Below are 7,500 nucleotides of genomic sequence, written 5' to 3' on the forward strand. Positions count from 1 at the left end.
GCCTGCGCGACCAGATGGCCGAAGGGGCCTGCGCGACCAGATGGCCGAGGGGACGTGCGCGACCAGATGGCCGAGGGGACAGGCGCGACCAGATGGCCCAGGGGAAAGGCAAAAGGGAAGGGGGAGCTTCCCCGGGCCCTCTGGACCCCGCACCCGGGCACCCTGCCGCCGCGGCAGGACCCGGGACGGAGCCCGGGGCGGGGAGGCCGCCCTCACCGGGCCCCCCCCCCCAGGGGCCCGGCCGGGGCTCCGGAACCCAGACGAGCGAGGAGAGGCTCCCCGGCCACAACGGAACCCCGTCCCGGGCCTTTGGCAGTGCCGCAGGCCGGGGGACAGGGCCCGGGGACGGAGACCCCGACCCGGGGCCCGGCCGGGCCCCTGGAACCAGCCGGGGCTCCCGGGACCGCAGGCGATGGGGAAGCCTCCCCGGGCCCTCCGGACCGCGCCCCGGGCACCCTGCCACGCGGAAGGACCCAGGACGGAGCCCGGGGCGGGGAGGCCGCCCTCCCCGGGGCCCCCAGGGGCCCGGCCGGAGCACCTGAACCCAGGCGAGCGAGGGGAGGCTCCCCGGCCACGACGGAACCCCGTCCCGGGCCTTTGGCAGTGCCGCAGGCCGGGGGACAGGGCCCGGGGACGGAGACCCCGACCCGGGGCCCGGCCGGGCCCCTGGAACCAGCCGGGGCTCCCGGGACCGCAGGCGATGGGGAAGCCTCCCCGGGCCCTCCGGACCGCGCCCCGGGCACCCTGCCACGCGGAAGGACCCAGGACGGAGCCCGGGGCGGGGAGGCCGCCCTCCCCGGGGCCCCCAGGGGCCCGGCCGGAGCACCTGAACCCAGGCGAGCGAGGGGAGGCTCCCCGGCCACGACGGAACCCCGTCCCGGGCCTTTGGCAGTGCCGCAGGCCGGGGGACAGGGCCCGGGGACGGAGACCCCGACCCAGGGCCCGACCGGGCCCCTGGACCCAGCCGGGGCTCCCGGGACCGCAGGTGCAAGGGAAGCCTCCCCGGGCCCTCCGGACCCCGCCCCGGGCACCCTGCCACGCGGAAGGACCCAGGACGGAGCCCGGGGCGGGGAGGCCGCCCTCCCCGGGGCCCCCAGGGGCCCGGCCGGAGCTCCTGAACCCAGGCGAACGAGGGGAGGCTCCCCGGCCACAACGGAACCCCGTCCCGGGCCTTTGGCAGTGCCGCAGGCCGGGGGACAGGGCCCGGGGACGGAGACCCCGACCCGGGGCCCGGCCGGGCCCCTGGAACCAGCCGGGGCTCCCGGGACCGCAGGCGATGGGGAAGCCTCCCCGGGCCCTCCGGACCGCGCCCCGGGCACCCTGCCACGCGGAAGGACCCAGGACGGAGCCCGGGGCGGGGAGGCCGCCCTCCCCGGGGCCCCCAGGGGCCCGGCCGGAGCACCTGAACCCAGGCGAGCGAGGGCAGGCTCCCCGGCCACGACGGAACCCCGTCCCGGGCCTTTGGCAGTGCCGCAGGCCGGGGGACAGGGCCCGGGGACGGAGACCCCGACCCGGGGCCCGGCCGGGCCCCTGGAACCAGCCGGGGCTCCCGGGACCGCAGGCGATGGGGAAGCCTCCCCGGGCCCTCCGGACCGCGCCCCGGGCACCCTGCCGCGCGGCAGGACCCGGGACGGAGCCCGGGGCGGGGAGGCCGCCCTCCCCGGGGCCCCCAGGGGCCCGGCCGGGGCTCCGGAACCCAGACGAGCGAGGGGAGGCTCCCCGGCCACAACGGAACCCCGTCCCGGGCCTTTGGCAGTGCCGCAGGCTGGGGGACGGGGCCCGGGGCCGGAGACCCCGACCCGGGGCCCGGCCGGGCCCCTGGACCCAGCCGGGGCTCCGGGGACCGCAGGCGCAGGGGAAGCCTCCCCGGGCCCTCTGGACCCCTCCCCGGGCACCCTGCCACGCGGCAGGACCCGGGACGGAGCCCGGGGTGGGGAGGCCGCCCTCCCCGGGGCCCCCAGGGGCCCGGCCGGAGCTCCGGGACCCAGACGAGCGAGGGGAGGCTCCCCGGCCCCAACGGAACCCCGTCCCGGGCCTTTGGCAGTGCCGCAGGCCGGGGGACTGGGCCCGGGGCCAAAGGCCTCAACCCGGGGCCCGGCCGGGCCCCTGGAACCAGCCGGGGCTCCGGGGACCGCAGGCGCAGGGGAAGCCTCCCGGGGCCCTCCGGACCCCTCCCCGGGCACCCTGCCACGCGGCAGGACCCGGGACGGAGACCGGGGTGGGGAGCCTGCCCTCCCCGGGGCCCCCAGGGGCCCGGCCGGAGCTCCTGAACCCAATGCAGCCACGGGAGGCACCCCGGCCGCAACGGAACCCCGTCCCGGGCCTTTGGCAGTGCCGCAGGCCGGGGGACGGCGCCCGGGGCCGGAGACCCCGACCCGGGGCCCGGCCGGGCCCCTGGACCCAGCCGGGGCTCCGAGGACCGCAGGTGCAGGGGAAGCCTCCCCGGGCCCTCCGGACCCTTCCCCGGGCACCCTGCCACGCGGCAGGACCCGGGACGGAGACCGGGGCGGGGAGGCCGCCCTCCCCGGGGCCCGGCCGGAGCTCCTGAACCCAATCCAGCCACGGGAGGCACCCCGGCCACAACGGAACCCCGTCCCGGGCCTTTGGCGGTGCCGCAGGCCGGGGGACGGCACCCGGGGCCGGAGACCCCGACCCAGGGCCCGGCCGGGCCCCTGGACCCATCCGGGGCTCCCGGGCGCGCAGGGGAAGGCCCTCCGGCCACCCTGCCACACGGCAGGACCCAGTTGCCGGCTGAGGACCGAGAGGGGTCCCAGAGTACCCTGTCCCTAGTAATCCGGAGGAAGGCTACCCCCCGTTCTTGAAACCCGCACGCTCCGAGTGACGGAGGGGACCCTAGGGGCGAACGCACCCGGCCTCCTGGAGCCCCGGCTGGGATCCGAGAGGCAAATGGACCCTCATCGGGACTTCCAGGCCTGGCCCTGCCATCTGGTCGCCCCATTGGAAAGCATTGCGCGCGACCAGATGGCCGAGGGGAAAGGAGCCACCAGGTGGCCGGCAACTGAAAGGACTCCCGCCTGCCCACCCACCAGGGGCTCGGGGTGGGGACTCTGCTTCCCGGCTGGGCCTCAGGCACGGGGAGGACCACCGGAGCTCTCGGGGCCTGGGCGTACCCGGGGGAGGACTGCCCGGGACCCGTGGAGCCCGTCCCTGGGCACTTTGCCATGCCGCGGCCCGGAGGAGGGAAGCCCCGGGGACCTGGGAGGATGTTGCCCGGGCGTAGCCCATCTGGTCCCCGGCAATGAACCGCACAACCCCAGCATGGGTGTTTCGGCATACCCTGCCCCTACTAATCCGGAGGAAGGATACCCTCCTTTCTTGTAACCCGCGCGCTGCGAGTGACGGAGGGGACCCTAGGCGCGGACGCGCCCGGCCTCCTGGAGCCCTGGCTGGGATCCGGGAGGCGAATGGACCCTCATCGGGACTTCCAGGCCGGCCCGGCCATCTGGTCGCCCCATTGGAAAGCATTGCGCGCGATCAGATGGCCGAGGGGAAAGGAGCGACCGGATGGCCGGCAACTGAAAGGGCTCCCGTCTGCCCGAGCCATAGCGGTAGGGCTCCCGCCTGCCCACCCTCACACCAAGGGCTCGGGGGGGGACTCTGCTTCCCGGGTTGGCCTCGGGCACGGGGAGGTCCACCGGAGCTCTCGGGGCCTGGGCGCCCGGGGGAGGACTGCCCGGGACCCGTGGAGCCCGTCCCTGGGCACTTTGCCATGCCGCGGCCCGGAGGAGGGAAGCCCCCGGAGGCCTTGGAGGATGTTGCCCGGGCGTCGCCCATCTGGTCCCCGGCAATGAACCGCACAGCCCCAGCATGGGTGTTCCGGCATACCCTGCCCCTAATAATCCGGAGGAAGGATACCCCCCTTTCTTGTAACCCGCGCGCTGCAAGTGACGGAGGGGACCCTAGGCGCGGACGCGCCCGGCCTCCCGGAGCCCTGGCTGGGATCCGGGAGGCGAATGGACCCTCATCGGGACTTCCAGGCCGGCCCGGCCATCTGGTCGCCCCATTGGAAAGCATTGCGCGCGACCAGATGGCCGAGGGGAAAGGCGCGACCAGGTGGCCGGCAACTGAAAGGGCTCCCGTCTGCCCGAGCCATAGCGGTAGGGTTCCCGCCTGCCCACGCAGGGCTCCGTGGCTGCAGGGCTCTGGGCCTGCAGGGCTCCGGGGCTGCAGGGCTCCGGGGCTGCAGGGCTCCGGGGCTGCAGGGCTCTGGGCCTGCAGGGCTCTGGGCCTGCAGGGCTCCGGGGCTGCAGGGCTCCGGGGCTGCAGGGCTCTGGGGCTGCAGGGCTCCGGGGCTGCAGGGCTCCGGGGCTGCAGGGCTCCGGGGCTGCAGGGCTCTGGGCCTGCAGGGCTCCGGGGCTGCAGGGCTCCGGGCCTGCAGGGCTCCGGGGCTGCAGGGCCTTGGGCCTGCTAGGGTTCCGGGCCTGCAGGGCTCCAGGGCTCCGTGCTGAAGGGCTCCAGGGTCTGCAGGGCTTTGGGGCTGCAGGCCTCGGGGGACGCCCGGGAGACCCATGGAGCCCGTCCTGGGCACTTTGCCTCGCCGCGGGCTGGAGGAGGAAGCACCCGACGCCCCGGGGAAGTGTCGTCCGGGCTTGGCCCATCTGGTCCCCGCCTGAGAACCGCAATCCCCAGGAGGGGTGTCCCGGCATACCCTGCCCCTACTAATCCGGAGGAAGGCTACCCACCTTTCTTGTAACCCTCGCGCTCCGAGTGACGGAGGGGACCCTAGGCGCGGACGCGCCCGGCCTCCTGGAGCCCTGGCTGGGATCCGCGAGGCGAATGGACCCTCATCGGGACTTCCAGGCCGGCCCGGCCATCTGGTCGCCCCATTGGAAAGCATTGCGCGCGACCAGATGGCCGAGGGAAAGGTGCGACCAGATGGCCGGGACCGGAAGGACTCCCAGCTGCCCACACCGAGCCATAGCGGTAGGGCTCCCGACTGCCCTTGCAGGGCTCCGGGGCTCTGCACCAGGGTCCCTTGTCCCGGGCAGATGGACACTTGGCAGGCCGCAGGACGTGGGATCCCAGGCCCTGACCAAAAATCAGGAGGCCCGGGGCCGGTCCCTGCTTCTCAACACAGCCAGGCTGGGGAGGTCGGGGAGCCTGCCCAAGCACGAGGGACCCGTCCCGGGCACACAGTCCATGAGGTTGTGCGCTCGTTTTCCACAATTTTCTTCAGAATAGTGCGTAGTTGCGCTAGGCAAAGTCCGCCCAGCCCTACTCAGGATGTGCTCTCGTTTTCCACAAATTTTTTTAAAATTCTGCTACGCAAAGTCCGCCCAGCCCTAAGCAAACTCCTACTACGCAGTGGAAAGGACTTAGCCAGCCACCCACCCACCTGGCCCGGTCCCTGCTTCTGATCCCAGCCAGGTCTGGGGAGACTCCCTTCGCCCAATGGACCACGTCACGGGCACCCGGACCCTTACCAGGCCGCAGGACGGGTTCTCACAAACCACACGGTTGTATAGGGGTGGGCAGAAAACTACGCTCCGTCAGCGTAGCAGATAAAGCCAGCCACTCCTGCACACCGGCCCGGTCCCTGCTTCTGATAGCAGCCAGGCCGGAGAGAGCCTCCCTGGGCCCCGGTGGACCCCTGTCTCCAGCACCTAGACCCTCGGCTGTCTTGCAGGACGGGGGTGGCTCACGCACCCCGGGGCCCGCCGGACGGTGCAAGAGCCCCGGGCCCGGTCCCAGCTTCAGAACCCTAGCCAGGCCGGGGAGAAACTCCCTGGGCCCCGGTGGACACCCTTCCCCAGCGCATGGACCCTCGGCTGGCTTGCAGGACGGGGGGCTCCCGCTCCCTGGGACACTGGGACGGAGCACAAGCCCCGGACCCGGGCCCAGCTTCCGAACCCCAGCCAGGCCAGGGAGAGCCTCCCCGGGCCCTGGTGGACACCCTGTCCCCAGCGCCCGGACCCTCGGCTGGCTGGCGGGACAGGGGGCTCCCGCACCCCGGGAACGGAGCTCCAGCACCGGGCCCGGGACCAGCTTCCGGACCCCCAGCCAGGCCGGGGAGAGCCTCCCCGGGCCCCGGTGCACACCCGTCCCCAGCGCCCGGACCCTCGGCTGGCTTGCGGGACAGGGGGCTCCCGTACCCCAGGATGGAGCTCCAGCACCGGGCCCAGCTTCCGGACCCCCAGCCAGGCCGGGGAGAGCCTCCCCGGGCCCCGGTGGACACCCGGTCCCAGCGCCCAGACCCTCGGCTGGCTTGCGGGACAGGGGGCTCCCGCACCCCGGGAACGGAGCTCCAGCACCGGGCCCAGCTCCCGGACCTCCAGCCAGGCCCAGGGAGAGACTCCCAGGGACCCGGTGGACACCCTGTCCCCAGCGCCCTGACCCTCGGCTGGCTTGCGGGACAGGGGGCTCCCGCACCCCGGGAACGGAGCCGCACCCTGGGACGGAGCTCCAGCACCGGGCCCAGCTTCCGAACCCCCAGCCAGGCCGGGGAGAGCCTCCCCGGGCCCCGGTGGACCCTCTCTTCCCTAGCGCCCGTACCCTCAGCTGGTTCGCAGGACGGGGGGGCTCCCGGGCTCTGGGACGGAGCCGCACCCTGGGACGGAGCTCCAACCCCGGGCCCAGCTTCCGGACCTCCAGCCAGGCCAGGGACAGCCTCCCCGGGCCCCCGGTGGACCCCCTGTCCCCAGCGACCGGACCCTCGGCTGGCTTGCGGGACAGGGGGCTCCCGCACCCCGGGAACGGAGCTCCAGCACCGGGCCCAGCTCCCGGACCTCCAGCCAGGCCCGGGGAAAGACTCCCAGGGACCCGGTGGACACCCTGTCCCCAGCGCCCGGACCCTCGGCTGGCTTGCGGGACAGGGGGCTCCCGCACCCCGGGAACGGAGCTCCAGCACCGGGCCCAGCTCCCGGACCTCCAGCCAGGCCCAGGGAGAGACTCCCAGGGACCCGGTGGACACCCTGTCCCCAGCGCCCTGACCCTCGGCTGGCTTGCGGGACAGGGGGCTCCCGCACCCCGGGAACGGAGCCGCACCCTGGGACGGAGCTCCAGCACCGGGCCCAGCTTCCGAACCCCCAGCCAGGCCGGGGAGAGCCTCCCCGGGCCCCGGTGGACCCTCTCTTCCCTAGCGCCCGTACCCTCAGCTGGTTCGCAGGACGGGGGGGCTCCCGGGCTCTGGGACGGAGCCGCACCCTGGGACGGAGCTCCAACCCCGGGCCCAGCTTCCGGACCTCCAGCCAGGCCAGGGACAGCCTCCCCGGGCCCCCGGTGGACCCCCTGTCCCCAGCGACCGGACCCTCGGCTGGCTTGCGGGACAGGGGGCTCCCGCACCCCGGGAACGGAGCTCCAGCACCGGGCCCAGCTCCCGGACCTCCAGCCAGGCCCGGGGAAAGACTCCCAGGGACCCGGTGGACACCCTGTCCCCAGCGCCCGGACCCTCGGCTGGCTTGCGGGACAGGGGGCTCCCGCACCCCGGGAACGGAGCCGCACCCTGGGACGGAGCTCCAGCACCGGGCCCAGCTTCCGAAC

Source organism: Triturus cristatus, unplaced genomic scaffold (genome assembly GCF_964204655.1).
Source record: "Triturus cristatus unplaced genomic scaffold, aTriCri1.1 SCAFFOLD_385, whole genome shotgun sequence".
Classification (NCBI taxonomy): domain Eukaryota; kingdom Metazoa; phylum Chordata; class Amphibia; order Caudata; family Salamandridae; genus Triturus; species Triturus cristatus.